We start from the raw sequence: 22,089 nt of genomic DNA, 5'->3' as shown, positions 1-22,089 counted from the left end.
GGGTCCTGCTCTCTGAACCTCCTGTGCCGGCAGCCAGCAGGATTTATTCTGTTTTGCTTCCAAATCATGTTTCTTCGGCAGAATTAATTCCAGCGAAAAAAGGTTTAGGCTATCAACTACACTCACAGAAACATTTGGTGAACACAGGCAATGTTTTGCGTCTTGAGAACACCTACAAAGAGGTTTTTGCTTGTCTCCTGTAGTAAGGACAGAACCAAGAATCTTCTGCGAGCTAGGCAGAGCTCTTGCCCCCTAAGCCACATCCTCCCCTAAAATTTAAGTGTTTAAACTTCCTTTGCCCCTATTCTCTGCTGGTGCTAGAGGAGAGATGCTGGGATGACGTTATCAGATGAGGTAAAAAAAAAAAAAAAAAATTCCAGCAAGTGCTGGCAGCCATGGCTATTTTATTCTCTGCAGTCTGCCTTCTCTGAGGGTACAAGAAAAGGGACCTTCCTCTTTCCACTTGGGGTGGTTTGGTTCCTGGGAATTTTGACTCTCAGCTTGAAGCTGCAGTCTCTGCCTCCCCAAGATGGCTGCCTTCCCTGAGGTATCTGTTTTAACCTGCTGATTGCCTCTATTAGGGGGCGGAAGTCTTACTGGGCCCACCCTACAGCCTCATCTTAAGAGTCTGCAGCCACCCAATGTCCAAATAAGGACGCATTCAGAGGCAGTGGCAACGTCTTCTTTAGGAGACCCAACACACCGCTCAACAAATGGGAGGAAAGAATCTACAGAGTTTTGTTGGGTTCTTCCCAGAGGGGAGAGAAAGAGAGGTGTGCTGGGGCACATGGACATTGACCAGGTACTCCGGCTGGTCCAGGAACCGGTCTAAGAAGGCTTTCCCACTCAGGTGCTTACTAAGTCTGAGCATGCTCAGCTTCTGAGATAGGCGGACCTGTGGTTTCTGGGCAGGCAGGACTAAGCAGACTACGGCGTTCCCTAAACTTCAGCATTTGTCCTACCAGGACCCCAGGCTCCTCACTCTTGTGACCAAGCACTACTTCTGTTTGGTCTCATTCAATTTGCGAGATCCATTTTGAACTATCCATTATGTCTATAGATGTCTATAGATCCATGATGTCTACACTATAGACGGGGGAACAAGCTTCCAAGAGATGAAATCGCTAACTCGTGGTCACAGTGCACAGTGCTGAGAGGGCCAGGAGGTCCCCACTCCAGGACAGGTGGGTGCTGGTCCTGGAGACAGGGCAAGCAAGGCACAATTTCTGGGCAGCTGGTCTGTGGGACGTACACGGCAGGGGGCCTTATGAACTTCAAGCCACCGGCTCTCGCCCACGCTGTTTTCTGGTGGGAGCTCGGGCCCGGTGCCTTATTTTTATGGCGCTGAATACTCAACACAGGGTCTGCCCTGTCTCTGAGCTACACCCCAGAGGGAAGCCGGTAGGTTTCCGGGTTTCTTTTTCCTTGCAAGAAAGTGACTCAGAAAGAGAAAGCTCCAGGTATGGTCCAGCAACACCCATCTTTGGCCATTCTCTGACCCTTTTCCCAATCATGAAGGTCAACTTTTCGAAATACCTTTTCTGTATGAAGCCCCCACCGCACCCCGCCTTTTCAGAGGAACCCCAACAATCCATACCAATGGTACTGAAGACCCAGAGCTCTCCAGGAAACTCCCACAACTCCCAGCTCATTATTTCTGAATGAAAAAAATGGTTTGAACCCCACATGGCATTGTGGCAGGCCAGGGACAAAAGGCTGCCCAGGCTTACCCTTGTTTCAATGACCATTAGAAGTACAAGTGAAGGGCAACACTAAAGAAATAGCGTTTTCTTTTAAAACACAATATTCTGGATTTTTTTTTAAAAAAGATCCCTGTCTTTTTGTATACTCTTTAACACCTGGTATTTGTTTCAACAAAAAAAAGTTGATAGCCAGAAGCCACCGACTTGAGTTTGGCAACTGTTAGAAAATGACAGCGTTCTTCTATAGATCAGCAAGGTGCTAAGGTTCAGCCAAACTCTATTCTTTCTACTACTACCAGCTAGTGAAAGAGGGGTTTTGTTTGTTTGTTTGTTTTGTTGTTGTTTGCCTGAAAATTCGGAATTTTGTGTAACAAACAGTGACCTCTGGGTTACTATTAAAGCAAAGGAAGTTAGAAAGAAAGAAGAAAAAAAAAAAAGCAAGAAAGTATGGCTCCAGGGAATGACTAATGTGGTACCAGGAGAGGGGGCTCACAAACATATATAAAATTCCCCAAACTGAGTCACTCCCCAATTTGCCACATTCTGTGGTCCCCAAACTATACAGAGTGTCCAGCTGCATTTTGCTAAGCCACCAGTGCCCACCAGCCCCTCGGTCCCTTTGTCTCTCCACCTGGCCTCTGGCACCCCCTCCTCTCTCAAGGCGCAGATCCGAACCCGTAATCTCCCTCCGCGCCCCTACCTGAGCAGGGAATTCACAGGCTTAGCTCTGGCTCCACCGCGCTCTGTGCGAAACTGAAAGTGGCCACAGAGCGCTGTTCGCCAGTTCATAGAACCTGCTGCCGCTGCCGAGAAATCACGTGGATTCAAAGTGCCAGCCCCAGGGCGCCCAAGAAGGGTGCCCGGAACCCGCCTCGGCTTGGAGCTCGCAGTAGGACTTGCCTCTCTGCCTACTACCAAGACAGGGTAAGGTGGGTATCTGCGAGGCGGTGGGTGGGGCCGGAGCGCGGTCGGACCCGCACAACCCTTCTTTCTACACTTCCCGGAGGACATATTGGATGGAGGCAGGTGGAGCCGCTGAGCAAAACTTAGTGGAGTTGGGTCCAGGGTCCTGACTGCCGACTTCCAGTGCGCGATAGCCGCTGTCACCTGAGACCTGACCTGGAAAGGCACGGTCTACAGATGTGTCTCTGCTACAGGGATCAAGGGTTGCCTAGGCTACAGAAGAACGCTGGGCGCAGAGACAGGGAGGATGGAAAGAGGTGGGCAGAAGAGCCAGACTCAGCCCTGGAAAGTTCCTGTCTCTGTTCCAAGTTCTACAGCCTGCCCTGCCTCTTGTCCTTGTCCCAGAACAGGAGGCCAGGCTCCTCCTCGTGAGGATGGTTTCCAGGACATCCCACAGTGAAGCAACTCTCCCAGAATGCTCTGGGGGAGAAATGGAGGAGACGAGGACAATGCATTAGCATTGAAGTGTAGGCTCAGGAGCACACCCGGGACCCCAAAACCTCAGGCTCAAATTCTCCTCTTAAGTGCTGGCCACATCGCCTTAGACCAGTGGTTCTCAGCCTTCCTAATGCTGGAACCCTTTAATACTGCAGCCTCATGTTGTGCAGACCCCCAACCACAAAATTATTTCTGTTGCTACTTCGAAACTGTAATTTTGCTACTATTATGAATCATAATAAAAATCCCTGGACTCCCAAGAGATTGTGACCCATAGATTGAGAAACACCGCCCTAGATGATTCTCTTGAGTTTTGGCTCTGGCATCTGTCCTGAGGGCCACAAAGGTAGCACCTTCCCATTCCTTCATAAGAATAGAAGACCAGAAATTAGAACAGATGTGGTTTGCACCCGAAACCCTTAAGAAGCCCTTCTGCTAGTTCCCTTCTTTGGGTCTCGAATTCCTGTGACCCTCTAACCTCCTCCCTCCCAGGATCAAGTGGGGAATCTAGAAAGTTCTTGACGGGAAAGAGTAGGGAGGGAATTATTATTTTGCACTGATTACTTATGTGTGACTCAGCTTTCCCATCCCTACCTGGTTCACCTCTAACAAATAAATGTCTTGATTTTAGCCAGCCTCTGCTTCCTGTTGTCAGATGGTGGAGCCCCAGCCTGTGGTACATGGTGGGCCGTCAGCTGTTTGTATGAGAACAGTTACAGCCCAACATTAAGGCTCAGTTCACAGTCCCCCAACCATTACATGTTGCTGGACCTACACCCTTCCGTGCTGACAGAGGGACGTCAGTGAACCCAGAAAGTAGCCACCACCCAGAGAGACAAGCACGGGCCATATTTAGATGTACTTAAACCCACACAGCCCCATGAAGGGGCCAGACAGAGGTTGACATCTCATTAGACGAAAGAAGAAATGAGATCCAGCGATGTCAAGGTCATGTGGCAATGAGAAACACGGGATCTTAAACCCAGTACCATTCCTGCTGTTATACCAACAGGCGTGCCAGTAAGGATTCTGGCAGAACCATTTTCCCAGAGTTACCCTGTGTTCAATCTGTGTCATAAGGTATCCTATGAGCTCAGATGCTGCCATCTTCCTAAGATTAGAAGAATAGACAAGAGGGTCATGAGACCCTCTCCTGAGTTTCTGGTCACTCCTCCCAGTGACTTGTCTGCAATTCTACCCCAGTTGCATGAGGTCTCTAGAAGGGGCAAGAGTATATAGGCTGGGGAGGATTAGAGGAGAAGACTCCGTCTATACAGCTATGGGGAAGCCATCATCTATGCTGGGTGGAGACTTTCCATTGCAGCTGCTTTGGGGCCACTGTGCTCTGTAAGTTAGAAAGTACAATAAACTCACTGGTTCCCCAGGGAGAACTGTGGGGAAACAAAAGTTCGGTTTATAATTAGGACTTGAGGAGGAGGAGAGTATAGAAGCTGTCCACATCTGCCCAGGGAAAGACTTTTCACAACAGTTCAAACAATGGCCTGAATACCATGAATACCAGGTTCCTTTGGCTAAAGCATACAGGGTTCTTCTTGGGTGGCTTGCCTGGTTATCCACTTTGCAGAGCTGGGTCCCTGTGTGTCAGAACTGGCCCAAGGTGGCAGATGATTGAAGAGAGGTGAACAGACCCAGGCCTGGATAGAGTACAGTTTACTGGGGATTTACTGTGTTACAGCTTTGAAGTGAAAGACCTCTCCAATGGAATTGTTACAGCTATTCTCTGAGGGGGAACATTCCCCCAGTGCAACTGTTGCAGCTTAAGGGAAAGATATCCTGGCCGTTAGGAGCCAAGGAATACCAAAGTCCCACTGTGTAACAAACCTCATACAAGAGGCTATCTGCCATTGCTCAGGTAAGAAGCAGCAGGGAACTGAACAGGAAGTGTGTGTGTGTGTGTGTGTGTGTGTGTGTGTGTGTGTGTGTGTGTGTGTGTGTGTGTGTGTGTATACAGTCTGGGGGGTGGAGATTTCAAGTCAAGCCCAGGGATTGGTGGAATTTCAAGCTCAGGTAGGCTCCGACCTTTTACTCTACATTTACAGATAAAAAATATTAGGTGACTGTAAGCCAGTTGGACCCCCAAACCCAAGGAGGTAGAAACGGCCCTTAAGTTCCCTTTACCTAAAGCCTAGTCCCAATTCACCCTGGGGACCAGCAGCCAGGTGAGAAGATGTACTCCTTGGGGCCCTGGCTAGAGGAAGCAATGTTTACTGTCTGGAAAGAGCGGAGGCACAGCATCCAGGCAATGGATTCTAATCAGTTCTGCCAGCGTCTGGGCTGGACCAAGGCCGTCCTGGTCCTTAGAGGTCAACCCAATGCAGAGCCTCTGGAGTGGGGGGATGGGGTAACAGCGAGGAGTAGGTTTGAGAGAGGGTCTTTCTGTTCCATTCTAACAAGCCTCTGCTCTCTGGGCACCTTTGGGTGACCCGTAAGTGCTCCCCAGAACAGACCTGGAGACCTGCTCTACAATGACAGACAAGGATACTGGGAGATGCACCTGCTTCCCATTATGGTATAAGGATGCATTCCAAGGTCCCAGCCAGGGTGTGGCGGTTGCCAGAGTGACGCTCTAAAGGACTTCTCAGAATGTCCTTAGTGACGTAAGAGTTTCTGGACATGGCATAGAGGCTGCCTGGGTGGCAAACTCCCCTGCGTTTGCTTTGTAGCATTAAGGGAAGGCCTTGGACTTTAGATCCTCCTTAATGGGGAAGTTTTGGTCCACTGTAGCTTTTTTTAAAAGATTTATTTATTTATTATTTTTATGTGTACACTATAGCTGTCTTCAGACACACCAGAAGAGGGCATCAGATCCCATTACAGATGGTTGTGAGTCACCATGTAGTTGCCGGGACTTGAACTCAGGACCTCTGGAAGAGCAGTCAGTGCTCTTAACCACTGACCCATCTCTCTAGCCCCTCACTTTAGCTTCTAACCAATGTTGCTGCCCTTGATGCAATCACAGAGCTTGGAATTCCCATTAGAGATCTGAGGCTGGCGAATTCTTGTTTTTTTTTTTTTTTTTTAAGATTTATTTTTATTTTATGTATGAGTGCTTTGCCTCTTTGTGTGTATTCTATGTGCATACCTGATGCCCTCAGGGACAGAAGATGGCATTGGACCTCCTGGAACTGGAGTTAGGTGCAGTTATGAGCCACCATGCAGGTGCTTAGAGCCAAGCCTTGGTCCTATGCAAGAGCAAATGCTCTTAACTGTTGAACCATCTCTCCAGCCCCTAATAAACATTTTTGCAGGGGTCCTTTCAAGAACCCTCCCCACACTCCTGGCTGCTTCCAGTATCAGACTCATGCTCTGAGATCCAAAGGCAGAAGACAGCAGGGATAGGGGAGCTCAGACTGTGAAAAGGGAACAGAGACGTTTAGAGCTCGATGGCCAGTATTGTTTACTTGGTGAGATCCAGGCCAGTGAGAGTCCTGGTCTTAGAAGAGGTAGACAGTGGACAAGTGAGTTTATCCTCTGACCTCTCCAAGCAGGCACAAAGACACACACACACTCACATTCACACACACATAGAGACACACACACATGCACACACACACATATACACATGCACACACACATGCACACACACATACACACACATACACATAGACACACACACATGCACACACACATACACACACACACACACACATCCTGAGACTCCTGCTTTACATGCACACACACACATGCACACACACACGCACACACACATATACACGTGCGCACACACATGCACACACATACACACACATATAGACACACACACATGCACACACATGCACATACACATACACACATGCACACACACATGCACATACACACACATGTACACACATGCACACACGCACACACACACATATATTCACAAATGCATGCATCCATGCATTTTTGTTTGTTTGTTTTATCAAGTCAGGGTTTCTCTGTAGCCCTGGCTGACCTCTAACTCAGAGATCTGCCTGCGCAGCTCATCCTCCAGAGTGCAGGGATTAAAGGCATGTGCCACCACCACGGCTGTACATGCATTTTTTTAAAGGCAACTTTACTTGTTTCACAGTACATGTAATAGCCTGTTCTAGAGGCTGGAAAGTCTTACGAGCATGATATCAGAGAAGATATCTCACTGCATACAACTCCCAGTAAAAACAGGCGAGAGGGCACAGGTGGAAAGAGGAGAAGTCAAGGGGTGGCCTGGCTTTATAACAGTCTGCTCGGGGAGTCACTAATACATTCCTGATTGATCAGGAGCTCACGACCCTGAGAATCAGCTGAATCTCTGGGGGGAAAAAACAAACAAACAAACAACAACCAAAAAACAGAAATCCCACTTGCTTCTCAAAGGCTCCATTTCTCAGTACTGCTACAGTGTGTGCTCTGAGGGGTGTGAGAACAAACCATCCCACTGGGCCGGCGTAGTGGCCCACACCCGGACGAAAGTTTCCGGGATTGAAATGGAAGCACCCTTTGCACTGGAGTCTAGGGATGGGGAGGATGAGGAAGCCTGAAATCTGTTGATGGGACCTTCCTTTCTGCATTAAAGTTGAATTGACTTGTCTATTCGGAGACCCCATACTTCTCTTCTGTGAGAAACCAGACCTCCACAAGGCCCTTATGCTCCCTACCCACCTCAGACTCTCCCGTCCGCCTCATTCCTGCCTCCCTGACCCTGCCGTTGGGAATCACCTGGGACAGCGGATGAGTCAGACGTTCCATTTGGACTCAGGCAAGGAAGCTGGTCAGAGGATGGGATGGGAGATTTCAGGGTGGGGAATGAAGGGTTGTCAATGCTCATGCTTGGGTGAGGACGAGACCAGGACTGGAGATGCTCTTGCCTGAACAGGGCGTGGTTGTTCTCAGGGTGGGATGTACCCCGAAACCCAGAGATGGTATCTAGGCTTCTGCAGAGAAATCAGCACAATGAGAATAATGAGGTGACTGAATGACAAATGACTGTGTCACCAAATCAGGGAGTCAATGAATGTTTCCGGACCCTACACAGGCCACCACTGGCTCTAGCACCTTTTCTCATGGCTACTTAATTCATTCCCTCTCAGCCTTTCAAATGTGGCTTAAGTGGCCCCCCTACCACTGGCCACCAAAAGATGCAGTGTGTGTGTTCCACCCCGATGGTGATCTTCCTTGGTACAAAAGCCTTCTGTTCATCAAAGTAACTCAGAGTCAGGAATTGAGATCTCACCAAACCCTGGAAATCTTGTTCGGAGATCGCTAGGAGTAGGATCACTCTCCCACTGTTCCTGGCCTGTTTGTCCCAGTTCACATAGTCCTGTGCCCACAACCTTTGCCTCACTAGAGATCACAGTAGCTGCTAGCCAGGTACACTCACTCTGATAGCCCTTACCCCACAATGGTTTAAATAGATTTTGTTTCCCCCATCCCCCCGACCCCCAATAAACTGAACCAGTTCTCTGAAGCTCTTCTCAGGTATGTGTTTTTTGCTCTCACTGCCACCCAGGTTCCTGCCTGCATCCACCTGCTTGAGGGAACTTCCCTCCCTCCAGCCAGATTGATCAGCTGGCCTGGCTTGGTCAGGGGCAGGGAAGAAGCAGACACAGGGCGGCAGCTGGTGCCCAACCTAGTTGTTTCAGGTCCTCTGGTGTGAACTGGAAATTTAAGGGTTCTTTGGAAAGCCACTACGTCAGATGATGTTTTGCTGGGGGCAAACACTGCTTTCCTGAAGCAGACACAGGTAGAAGGATGTTTGGCTAAGAAGACTCATGAAGGAACATTTCACTGAAGCAGACACGGGTGAGGGGGCGTTTTGCTAAAGAAAACACAATGAAAGTACTCGAGCATGCAATAGGGTGAAGGATTCTACGCCAAGGACATGAATGCATTGGTCTGCCTTTCATTGCATAGCTGGGATCCATTTACTGTGGCTCCATAGAGAGAAATGCACCAAAAAACGTTTGATGCTATGCTGTGGCTTCTTGCTGCTTCTGCAGACTTGGCCGATTGACAGAGTGATGCCACCTGAGACAAACTCATGTCGAGTGTTGCTAGCTCAGACTCGCATGGTGAGGCAAGACCCATGGAGGACACACGATGTTTGGTGGGAGTATAAATAGAACTCAGCGGACTATGAGAGGGGCTTGCGAATAGAACTAGCTTTACAACAACCGCTTCTTGGTCTCCAGGCTTCAATGATCTTTTGAGAGAGGCGCAGCAGAGAACTTCTCCTGGTGTTCCTGCTGGCCCCAGTCCCTCCTGCTGACACACGCTAATTCAGCCTGAGGCCTTCCTGGCTATCTCTGCTAGGTCTTGCCACCACCGCCAATTCTGTGTTTGCTATCCCAACTCTACGGAACTGGACGGCTGGTGTATTGGGTCTACTCGTGAATTGAGCTGCTGCAGCTGACCTACAAACTGAACCGCTGATTTCCTAACGATGCAGATGGGATTTGCTCCAGTGAACCATTTCTAAACAGGTCCACTTCGCCTATATCCCAATAACCTTTTCTACTACCCCTGGTGGGTGATAGGCTAGAAGGGAGAATGTAACGACCATTATTAAAAGCAGGTTTTGAAAAAAATCTAAAGTTACACGGTACAAGTGGGAAACATGGAGGTTTCCTGTGCCACCCCATTACCTCCAAGGCCCTAAACTTCCTCACACTGAGGGCTGATGGTCTATCCTTTTCTCCTTTGTGTTCAGTCTGTGTGGTTGTGTTGGGTTCACACACATGTTGACAGGGCAACTGACGTCTTCTGGCCAGGGTGACTCCTTGGCCTTGGTAGAAGACCCCTAAACCTCTATTTGGACTTCCAATAGCCTGCTTGGCTGTTGGTAAAACTGGTCACAGTGACCTGTAAACACCACTAGGGTGGCCGCTGGAATGCTCACAACTCCAGGAAGGCTACGATTGGGTCTTTGTGGAATCCTCCCAGGTATTGTGTGGCTCCTGGCAAAGTTCCTCGCTGACCTCCGTGTTTCAAAACTTTATTTTTTCAATCTTGGGAAATACCTCATCACATCAAAAGAAACCTCAGATTGGGGCGATATTTGCCCTTTAAAAAAAGTCCAGTGGAGTGAAACTCACCAAAAGGCAGGCCTCCTCATTTTGGGAGGGAAGTCCTTGAAATGGCGGCACACATGGCCACAGATGATCTTCACATCCCTGACTCATAGACTAAAGTCAGTTACCTCACCCAGACGCAGAGACGCCCAAGAAGTGAAAAACTCTCTCTCCATATTTCCTGACCAAATGGCTGCGGTCTACCAATGCGTAGGACCTACTGAGGATGCTGCATTTCCCCAGTCAGGTGAGTCTGGATCAGGGTCCAAAGATGGCCCTGTTCCAGATCTTACAGCCCACAAAACAGAAACAGAGTCATATATCCTACTACCCCCTTACAATCCCTCTGAGAAAAGTGCCCCCATAAACCCTTAGCCCCGCCCGCCCCTCTCCCTCCCACCCACCCACCAACCCTGCACTCTACAGGACTCCACCACTCCCGTAGAGACTGTATGTTTTCCACCCCAAAGTCATCATAAAAACAGATGGCAAGCCATTCAGATGCTTTATCGATAGCTGGGGCAGACAAGACGATTTTGAGACAACAAGAGATCCCACACCATTGGCAACCAATCCCTGGGCCTCAGCTTCCAGGAATAGGAGGCTGCCCCCCTGCGTTCATCACTAAGCAGGCCTGCAGATGGGAAGACCGCAATGGAGTTACCAGTCTACACCCTCTAATAGTTAATATCACTACCTATCAATCTTCTGAGGAGAGATAACTTAGAGACCCTAGAAGTGGCGCTTGCTAGCCAACCAGAAAGGAATCGCATCAGGACAGGTGATTGTACCCATAAGGAAAATTTTACTCCCCCAAAGCCTTATTAACCCTCCTACGAATCACTCCCAATTTAAGGTCCACTGTTAAATTTAATACTCCTACCCTTGACTGGCTTTCTAACGAGCCTGTCCGCATTGAACAGTGGCCCTTAGAGATCAAGAGAGAAACTTGAAACCCTCACACAACTAGCAAAACAGCAGCTTCTGCTCCAACATATTTGACCTTCCCAAAGTCCATGGGAAACCTATAAAACGGAGCTCAGGGGGATGGAGACTGTTTGAAGATTTAAGGGCAATTGATGAAACCACGTGAGTCTAGGGATCTCCTCAAAGGGCTGCCCCATGTCTCAGCCACGCCCGCCAATGTTCCTCTGGTGGCAACAGGTACCAAAGCTGCTCTCTTCCTATTCCTCTGCTTTGTGTTTTCAGGAAGCCCCGTCAACAATTCTGAGCTGGCCTTACTTTATGAATGGACAGTTCTTCCTCAGGGGATGGCTAACAGTCCCATCCTTTGCCAAGAGGCCATGGTTACTCCTTTGAAACCTTACTTAGACCAGTGATAAATCCTGAGTCTCCCCCATACCATTCCGGTATGGAAAGAGTCTTCCACTTTGCCCCACCCACTTAAGGATCAATTAGTACCTTCCCTGTCTTTTCTAGGATTCACAATAGATCCTCACAAAATACAGCTCATTCCACCCATTGAATTCTTGGGAATGGAAATTTCCCTCATCTCAATACGCCCCTTTAAACTAACCCTTTCCTCCCCCCAAAACTTTCACCTCCCTCCAAAGTTGTTTTGGGAAACCTTAACTGGCTTTGACCCTAGCTCCCCTTCCCACAAGCACTCTCTAGCCTCTCTTTGACCTCTTAAAAGGAAATAAAAGCCCCTCCTCCCATGAACACTCCTCTGAGACAACCAAGCTCTAAATTTTGTCAATATGGCCCTAAAAGATATGACCTGATGGTGCCCATACAGTATACCTTCTTATCTTCAATTTCTCCCCTACACTTACAGGAGCCCCACATCAGCCCCGGGAGGGCCAGATTGGCTCCACACACACCAGTGGGCAGTGCACCTAGAATTGTAAGTGAGATAGATACACTCACTCTTACGATTAGAAATGTCAAGGATTGCACCCCGCAAACCTTAGGAGAAGAGCTCGGTCTCCCTGTCACCCCCTTCTCTCTTTCCAATAGTCAATGGCTATTCAGAAGTCACTCCTGTTTGACTATTAGCCTAATAGAACTCCCAGGACAAATTGATAATCATTACATAATGAAAGATGGGCTTCTGCTCTCCCTCTGTTGTGGTGGCTGTCCCCTCTCCCTCCAAATCTTTGCAAAGGAACCACTCATCGGAACCCCTTCAATATTTACTGATGGAGGGAAACGGGGAGCTGCAGCAGCAATATGATGTTCCCCCAGGAAAGGGCTCCCCACTATTCGATACAGAGGGCTGACCCGCTACCCCACCCCGATATAAGGAAATATATGCTATCTATTTAGCCATAAAGAAGTCAATGGGCTCTTTAATCTTTTCTCAGACAGTGAATACACCGTTAATCTGCTTCCTGGGTTATCAAGATCCTTTGTCAAACCTGACACTGGCCCACTATTCCCTCTGCTCACCCATGTTTCTATTCTCTTACAGGGAAAGGCCACTTCCTTCTACATCCAGCATGTCGGATCTCACAATCCCCTGCCCGATCTGATATCAACACCTTCACTCATCAGAGTGTTCAGAAGCTCTGTTGAACAAGCAGGTTAATTCAGTACACACACACACACACACACACACACACACACACACACACACACACACACACACACATATATATATAAGGGCTTCATGTCTGTTTCCCCCACACCCCCCTTGCTCAGCTTCAGAGGATAATAAAAACACGCTCCTCTTGTGTATCCCTTACCCAGCCTTACAAACGATGGGCACTAACCCCGAGCTCTCAAATCCAATGCCCTCTGGCAAGTTGATGCCACCCACATTCCTCAATTCAGCTGTCCAAAATTTGTCTTTGTTTCTGCTGACACATACCTAAATTTCATATGGACTATAGCCCGAACAGGAGAAAACTCAAAAAAGTTAATTCTCCATGTGCTTCTCCACCTTAGCCATCAGCAGATAAAAACTGATACTGGTCCTACCTTTACCAGCTCCCAATTCGAAACCTTTTGCTCGCAATGGGAATTGCTCACCACACAGGGATTCCTTATAACCCCCAAGGCCTAGGAATGATAGAAAGAACACATCAAACCCTAAATAAAGCCCAACTTATAAGACAAAAAGCAGATGCCTACCCCCAATATACAATTAATGATGACTCTGACTACCCTAAGTATAATTAATACTTACAAGAGCTCCAAACACTCTCCCATCTCCCTCATTGGCACTCACCCAACGTCTCCCAGCGAGTGTGATGATGCTATCCCTTGGACAGGATTTGGGAGGAACAAACCCCCTCCTTACAGCTGGGAAGGGCTTTGCTTGTGTCTTCCCACAGGACCAGTCAAGGCCCATTTGGGTTCCAGGCAGAAATGTCGGACACCACCCAACTGAAAAAGATGGCCCACCATCTGACAGATCAAGAACTGAGGAGGTGGGCTGGAGAGATGGCTCAGTGGTTAAGAGCACTGACTGCTCTTCCAGAGGTCCTGAGTTCAAACCCCAGCAACCTCATGGTGGCTCACAACCATCTGTAATGGGATCTGATGCCCTTTTCTGGTGTGTCTGAAGACAGTGACAGTGTAGAGAATGCAGAACTACCAACAAGATCTCCTGAAAGGACATTTACGACCTAGTGGCAGCCACCTAGGCCACGTGACCTCCACAGGCTTCCCTGTCCTCTGTTCTTATGGCTGTTTTTTTTTTTTATTCTTATTCTACCTCTGCCCCACCTCTTCCCAACCCTCCCAATACCCAGCACTGGAGATTCTTAGCCAGGGAGACTTATAACGGACACGTCAAAATCACAGGAACCCAGGACTGCCCACTTGAAGGATGCTGGACCAGGACTGAGATTCCTCAACACACCAATTCCATCCCCAGCCCTTTCCTCTTCTTTCCTTACCGTGACACCATGACACAGGTGACCGTCTCCAGGAGGCCTCTCTATAGAGAGAGGTTGCAGATATCGGAGATGCCAAATTGAAGCCACCCATCATGGCAGCACCATGTTCACCAACCTTAACACTCATTTTTTAGCTTTCCACCGGCGATCCCCGGGATGAATGATGATGAATGGAAGTTGTAGGAAAGCTCTACCCTTACATTTATGCCATACCCCATAGCCAACCTACACATCTCTTTCCAGCTCGTCCCTGCCTCCAAGTTGGTCTTTACTCACATTAACATTATTCAACAGAGGGATCAAACTCAAAAAGAGATCCAAGCCACCCTCTGCTGGCTACAATAGAGTACAATAGAATTCCTAGACTTCCTCCTCATGCAAATGAGGCATCCCCAGCACCCCGGCCCCTGCCAATGATGTACATTCATCCTGAAAACCCCTACCCACCCCCATGCAAAGGTTTAAATAGCCCGTGCTTCCTAGTAAGTTGAACCAGTTCTCCAAAGCTGTCCCGTGTGTGTGTTCTTTGCACACTCACCACTGACCAAGATCCTGCCTGCAACCACCCACTGGCTGAGCTTCCCTGTCACCAGTCTGGGCTGGTTGCACAACAGGCCTGGCTACCCTGGGGGAGAATTGGACCTAGGGCAGCAGATGACATCTCAGGTAGGGGATCTCTGCTGCTTCGATGGCACCCCAGGATGTCGCTGTGACGCTCACCCAGCCTCTGAACTACCCACAGCCCCTAGCATGTTGCCTTTTCTACTCTGCATCCAGATTAGAGTATATGCCTTATTCCTAGGGACACTTATGGATGTGTTATATATGTCTTGGCCTCTTGGTGTCTCTCACAGCTTCCCTCCTGAATCAGGGGCCTCGGTTGGTTGCCCATGCACCCTGTGAGCTAGAAAGGCAGTTGCTAGAGGATGTCCACACAGAGGCTTCGGCAGGTGGCCGAGATCTAACTTTGGGGGAGGGGGGCTGGGGGTTGCAAATAGGATACCTTCCAGAGGAGCAATGCCATGGATTTGTTCAACACGTAGACAGGAAGGGCGAGATGTGTTCCTCCCACGCTCTGCCCCACTTTGTCCTCTTCCTAAGAAGTACACTCTGAGATCTTGGGCAGAGGTTTTATGGCAGCAGGAATTGGGGAACCAGGAAGCTGGTCCCCATCTCTTGGCTCCCGCTCTGAGCCCCACTTCCAATGTTCTTGTTTCACTGTGACTTGGGGGTCACACCTTGGATCCAGCTCCACTGGCCTTTATTCTGAAAGCTTTCTACGGCGGGCTCTGCAGGAAGTCCACTAGTTCCGGGAAACCAAATTCCATCTGCAGTGGCAGGAAGCCCTGCAGGAGACAGAGGCAGGCTACACTCCTGAGACACCAGGAGAGAGCCGCTTCCAAGTAGCTGCCAAACACTTCAGGGTGGCTGTCTGGTTGACATGGTCTAGAGTTTTCTGAGAGAAGTCTCAACCAGGAATGGCTTAGATCAGATCAGCGGGTGGGCATATCTGTAAGGGGGATGCCTTGATTGGTACGTGGTGTAAGTTGTGATACATACAGCACAGTGTGGGCAGCACCATTTCCTGGGCTGTATAAGACGGTTACCTAAGCACGAACCTGAGTTACTTAGTAAGCAACATCCCTCCATGGTTTCTGCCTCAAGCCCCTGCCTTGACTTCCCTCAGTGATGGACTGGAACCTGTCACTGAGGGAAAACTCCTAGAACCATCGTTTACGCTCACTGTAAGGCCACCCACCCTCCTATCCGACCAGGGTGACTCATCCTCCACTTGCTCCTATGAGGGTGATATCTAACCACACTGGCCACCTTCAGCAAGGACACCGTTGGGTCAGTTCTAACAGGCTCTTCCCCAACTCCCTGCCCTTACCCTTTAGGTACCAATTTCCGCTTGGCCAAACTTTATTTGGAGTTGAGCCCAGTAACTGTCTCCTACCCACTTCCTGAAAGACACTGAAGTGGCCCCTGTCCTTACAGATGCTCCCTGCCCCCTGGCGTTAACAAGCATCCCTGAATAATTTTCTTTTCTATAAAGTACTAGGAACTTCCCAGGTTCTTAAAAACACAATAAGGTTAAGAAAACAGAACAAGACAAAAGCCTGAGGACTTTTCAAACGTCTGAAAGTCAAATGGCCCATGGTCTGGATCTTGGCAGAAAAGGAGATCGGTGGGGGAAATGAGTGACTTTCAGATGAACTCTGGTGTCACTAAGAGCTCAGCAGTGGGGATCTGTTCTTTACAACAAACACAGCTTGTTCGTGGAAAGATTAATATCGTACAAACCGGGACGGTGGGTGTGGAACATTTCGTCCTGTCTTTGCAACTTTTATTCAAATCTAAAGTTATTAGAAAAAAATTAAGGAGTTGGGGCTGGCAAGATGGATCAGTGTGTAAAGGAATCTTTCTCCAAGCCTGACCGCCTGAGTTCAATCCCTGGGATCCCCATGGTAGAAAAAGAATTAACTCTAAGAGTTGTTCTCTGACCTCCAGATGTAGGTCATGGTGTGTGTGTGTGTGTGTGTGTGTGTGTGTGTGTGTGTGTGTGTGTTTGTGTGTGTGTGTGTGTCATGTGTGTCCGTCCACATGCATGCTGTGTGCATGAGTGCAGGTCAGAGGACAACTTACAGGAAATCATTTTCTCCTTGCACCATGTGGCTCGCAGGAATTGAATTGAGTTATCTCTCTGGCCTGATAAAAATAATTTTAAGAAATTACACACACCTTTAAGCCCAGCACTTGGGCGGCAGAGGCAGGTGGTTCTCTGCGAATACAAGGCCAACTTGGTCTAAAGAGCAAATTCCAGGACAGCCAGTGCTATACAGAGAAACCCTATCTCAAAAAACGTCATCACCATCATCATCACCATCATCATCACCATCACCACCATCATCATCACCACCACCACCATCACCACCACCACCATCATCATCATCATCATCATCATCACAACATGTAAAACGAAGGAGTTGATTTGCTGTTGTTTTTAAGGGAATTCCCAGAAGGAAGCCCATTCCAGGCTCCACAGAGAGGTGAGGGTGTGGCCTCAGGCCCTGGGCCCTGGGCCCACTGGGCCCTGCACTGTCTCCTTCAAATGTCAGCATTTCTAGGATGGGTTTTTATTACTTTTGCCTTTAGGATTTGGAGGAGTGTGGTTTTTTTGTTTTTGTTTTTGTTTTTGTTTTTTTTTTTTTTCAGTCAGGATCCCGTCAGTTAGCCCAGGATTGCTTTCCTTTTACCTTACAATTCTCCTGCCTAGCCTCCCAACACTGAGATTATAGGCACAGACATCATGCCTACTGTCTTTAGAGTTTAATGTATTAAACAATATCAAGGAGACCCTGAAGGCCTTGGAGGCCGCTCTGACCCTCGCTTTCTTATTTACAACTACACTAGCTCCTGTTTCTAAGTTGATGAAACCTAGCCACCCAGAGGGCATTTGGTACCCAATATGGCCTCACTTTATGTGGCTACTGACACAGGAGATGTCAATGCGTGTTTGATCGCAGGCGCCACCCCAGACCCTACGTGGGATTCTCAGTGACACGTCCAGCACATGTGCTTTCCTAAAACCCTCAGTGTGGGGAAAGTGGGACTCTATATGGTAGATGTGGGCAGAGGCAGAGGGTCTTGGTCAGTGTCATGGACATAAATGGTAAATAATGTCCCTGTGCTCCACTGAGGGCTACATTAGCAAAGCTGGGGCATCCTGTGGGCCGTCTCCTGAATCACATCCCATGATTTTAATGGGCAGGAGCCATGGGTAGGAAACAGTGAATCTCAGCAGAGGGAATGAAAAGAACAGAGGTAGACCCCAACAGCCTCTGGTACCCCAAAGCTTGTACCCATCTTACCTCTTCAAAGGTGATCTTGCCCATCCCTTTGTGGGAAGAGAAATTCCATCCCTGCAGGAGAACCGACCACAGCACCTTGTTCTGGCAGGAGATTATAGGCCTCTTCAGGAGTAGACAGTGACCCAGCCTGGGCTGCTGAGGAAGTCACTCAACAGCTGTGGAGAGACAAGGATCATGTGATCGAGGCCATCGGAAGGACTAGGGCCACTGCCCTCAGGTATGGGTGGGATCAGGCTGGCTAGAGTCCTGGGTGGGTAAGAAGCAGTTTGGAGGCAGTTTGAAGCAGTTTACAGCTCAGGCTCTGGGCTGTAACCCAATACTAACTTAACAGTGGTGCAGCCAGAAGTTAGGGCTTGGGCTGAAGAGACCGCTCAGCAGTTAGGAGCACCGGCCTTCCAGAGGCCCCTAGCTTGATTCCTGTCATCCACATGGTGGTTTACAATAGTCTGTAATTCCAGTTTCAGGGGATTTGACTCCCTTTTCTGAACTCCATGGGCATCAGGCACACATATGTCGCACATACAAACATGCAAGCAAAACACTTAAATGCATAAAATAAATAAACATATAAAGAAGTTAAGAGTCTTACCCCTTCAGGCCCTCAGCTTTGTCATCTGTGTGGGGGACAGCAAAACTGTTGCTTTCCTGCCCACCTCTGGCGGTATGGAAGGGACACATTCACTTAGCTTTGTGGGTCTCACTTCCTGGTCTATGAAATGGGGGTGACAACAGTGAGAATAACTGAGATCTCCCGCATGCAGAGCTGAGAGCTGGTGCTACTCTGTGGTGGCCCAGCAGAGGTGGTGTAAGGAGAGGGATTGTTTTAGCCATGCACGGTGGCACCCATCCTTCCCACACCATTTAATCTTTGGAGGCAGAGGCAGGCAGGTCTCTGCATTCAATACCATTCTGGTCTACAGAGCGAGTTCCAGGACAGCCACAGCTACAAAAATGAATGCAGGCACATGCACATGCACACGCATGCACACATGCACGGGTACATCAGAGAGAGAGAGAGAGAAACAGAGAGAGAGAAACAGAGAGACAGAGAGACAGAGAGAGAGAGAGAGAGACAGAGACAGAGAAACAGAGACAAAGAGAGAGACAGAGAGACAGACAAAGAGAGACAGAGACAGACACAGAGACAGAGAGAGACGGACAGAGACAGAGAGACACAGAGACAGAGAGAGACAGGGAGAGACAGAGAGTGGTAGACAGAGAGGCAGACAGAGACAGACAGACAGACAGACAGACAGAGATTTTGACAGCCTGCTGTTGTTTCTAATGGTATTTGTGGAGTGTCGCTAACTTCAACTATGTCCAGAAGCTGGATTCAGCAGAATCCACATAGTCTCTGCCAGCAAAACTCAGCATCCGTTAGAGAATCCCCCAAACAAAATGCACAACTGTAACCAAAGAGTATGTGAAAGGAGAGAGAGACTAGGCTAGAGCACAAGAGTCTTAGCAGGGGATCTGATATAGACTAGGAGGTGGGAGAGGCCTATCCTATCGATGGAAAAGAGTCAGATAGGGAAGAGGGTGGGGGAAGACTTCGGGTGGAGAGAACAGAGTGAGCCAAGGCCCTGTGGGCAGAGCTTAGTCTACACAAGGAATGTAGGTGACACGTCAGCTAGGCCACACGAGGAATGTAGGTGACACGGCAACTAGGCCCAGCTGCAGAACCTACAGCTGTGGGACTGGATCAGCAGCTTCTCCTACCTGCACCGCTCAGCCAATGAGTGCCTTAAAAACAAAGAAATGGACAATGCTAGGGTCTGGCGAGCAGCTGAGAAGTGAAACTGTATGCAGCAAGCCTCTAGAGAGGATGTGGCACTGAGGCGCACATCTCTGTGCTTTGATGTTCCCTGAAACCAGGGAGGTATACAGCTGAAACTAAGACATTTCCTGTCTGGGGAAAGCATACTGAAAACTACCCTCACCATAGGACACCACAAGGAGGTTTGGGATGGGTTGGGGGATATAGATGACAGACCCAGGTATGATGGTGTACACTGGCAATCCCACAGCTTGACAGAATCTGAGGCTAGCATTAGCTATAGGGTGAAGGACGCCCCGTCCCTGAACAAGGGCAGCAACAATAGCAGCAATGTTAAAGTGAGCAAGGAACAATCTGTGAACACAAGGACTGAAGGATGTATTTATAAATGAGTTCGACATGGTACAGGGCTTCCCCAGCTGAATGTTTAACACAAAAACACACCCAGCCACTGACTGTCTCACTATCCCGGCCACAAGTAAATGCAAAACCCTCTTCTTAGAAAATTTAGTTAATCTGGGGAGCAGAACCTTTCCACGGAAGATCCAAATTCCACCAGAGAAGACTTCAGAAGTAAAGAAGTATGATGGCCACACAGGGAAGCCACCCATGGCGGTGGCTAGCCAGAAACAACCAATCAAGAGAGTGAGTAGCCAATGACTTGAGAACAACATAAAGAAAGGACAAGGTAAATTTAAAAGCAACTAAATAATGAGGGCTGTGATGGGGTGGTGACACTGAAGGGGCAGAGATAAGAGATTCAAAAATGAGTTACATAGTTCTCAAAATCACTGACATTAGAATAGAAATCTCCGGCTAAGCTCGGAGCTCAGGGGGAGAGCACTGGCTCAACGTGCACAAGGATCTGGGCTCCGTATTTAGCACTGAAAGTTAAAGAGATAAGTAAGAAAAATAGTGCCTAAGTAATGACTAGCTGCCTGAGACACACTTATAGCCGTGCCTTAGGCATAAGTAAGGTGCTTTGTCACCTCCTGATTACCAACAAGGAAACCAAGGTTGAGAGGTCTGATGTCTTGCCCAAGGTCAACTTCTACTTCTACAACTGTGTGTCTAAGAGGAAATGACTCTCAAGTCAGCAAAAGCCACACAGGGGAGTGGCTGCCTCAATGTTACACAATAAACCATGAAGACAGAACTCGCGAGCGCTCGCTTCTCCTGACAAAGTCAGCCATGATGTCGGAGATGATGTTGCTTTCCTTGTAGACCTGGAGTAGAGGGCTCAAGCTGTTTATCAGCCATGCAAGGAGAACAGGGCAGAGGCAGCTGGCAACTCTGTCCAGCTGTGTCTGGATGGCTCCACTGGGAAGGAAGGAGTACAGGAAAGGAAGAGCCCAGAGAGAAGGAAGCCTTCCATGACTCTTGTAAGGCAGGGCACCTGGCCTTGAAATCAGAACAGGACACACCCAGAGAAGAAATTCTCAGCAGAAAGGACATTTATTACCTTGGAGGGACAAACGGGGGTAGGGGCTGTAAAGGCAGAAAGAAAGAAGCAGTAATAGCAGCAGCAATGAAGCAAGTGGATTTTTGCAGGAGTGAGTGGGATTTTAAGAAGGAAAGGGGGCGTTTGTGCTAGGATGAATTAGTAAATTCTGATTGGACATGTTAGCCAAATAATGAATTTTGATTGTTGGACCTTGGTGTTTTGTCTCAGGAATGAAGTCTGTGGCCAAATAAGAAAATGGACCTTGGAGGCTGGCTTTAGGAAGGGAGAGGAATGGAGCTGGGGTGGGGGGTGAGGTGGAGTGGGATCCAAGAGTTTCCTATGTCATGTTTGCCAAGCTAAAGCCTTCTAGAGCCTTCCAGTCAGTAACCTGTCCCTTCAGGACCAGCTTCAAGGTGAAGGAGAAAAGTTTATGGACATCTGTTTATCTACCCAGGCCTGAGAGGACCAAGCATCATGGTAAACCTCTGAGCGGTCATGTACATGCATGGAGTACCTACTGTATGCTGAGCTCTGCCCTCAGAATTACCCGAGATCTCAGGAAGTAGATATTGTCCCCCTCATGTCCCAGCTGAGATGACTGAACCTGGGAATGTCTGGGACCCAATCATTAACCATATTGCTACCTTAGACTTTTCCTGGAGCGCCCACTTCCTGACACATCTTTCTTTACTTTCCATGCACATGGCCAGTGTTGGAGATCGGTTCTAATGCTTTGATTCAATCGGGAATCTGCTTGTCCAAACCCTAAAGGTCCCTGTCCCCTGTTCGTTTTTGATTGATCGATAACGATGCCTGTGGCCAATGACTGGGAAAAGAGAGATGGGGCAGGACCCTAAGAGTTGTGCGGGCTAGGATGCAGAGGAAAGGGGACAGAGGGCCGCCAGGATGCGGTGGGATAGCTGCAGGAGAGAGAGCCAACCAGCCGTGTGAGAATTCGGGTATGTGGCCAGTGGCCA

At 48.7% G+C, this 22,089-nt stretch overlaps 1 protein-coding gene across 1 annotated transcript in view; it reads right to left on the bottom strand.

The window, feature by feature from the left end:
• The window catches only part of Nlrc5 (NLR family CARD domain containing 5), an 80,256-nt gene extending 77,753 nt beyond the window's left edge, over positions 1 to 2,503 (bottom strand). The window contains exon 1 of the mRNA XM_032888107.1: positions 2,404 to 2,503. The gene's annotated coding sequence lies outside the window, so the exon portion shown is untranslated. The remainder of the gene's footprint in view (positions 1 to 2,403) is intronic.
• Positions 2,504 to 22,089: the final 19,586 nt, after the last annotated feature.

Source organism: Rattus rattus, chromosome 17 (genome assembly GCF_011064425.1).
Source record: "Rattus rattus isolate New Zealand chromosome 17, Rrattus_CSIRO_v1, whole genome shotgun sequence".
Taxonomy (NCBI): Eukaryota; Metazoa; Chordata; class Mammalia; order Rodentia; family Muridae; genus Rattus; species Rattus rattus.
Note: the sequence above shows the minus strand (reverse complement) of the source record. Positions and strands in the feature narration are given on the sequence as shown.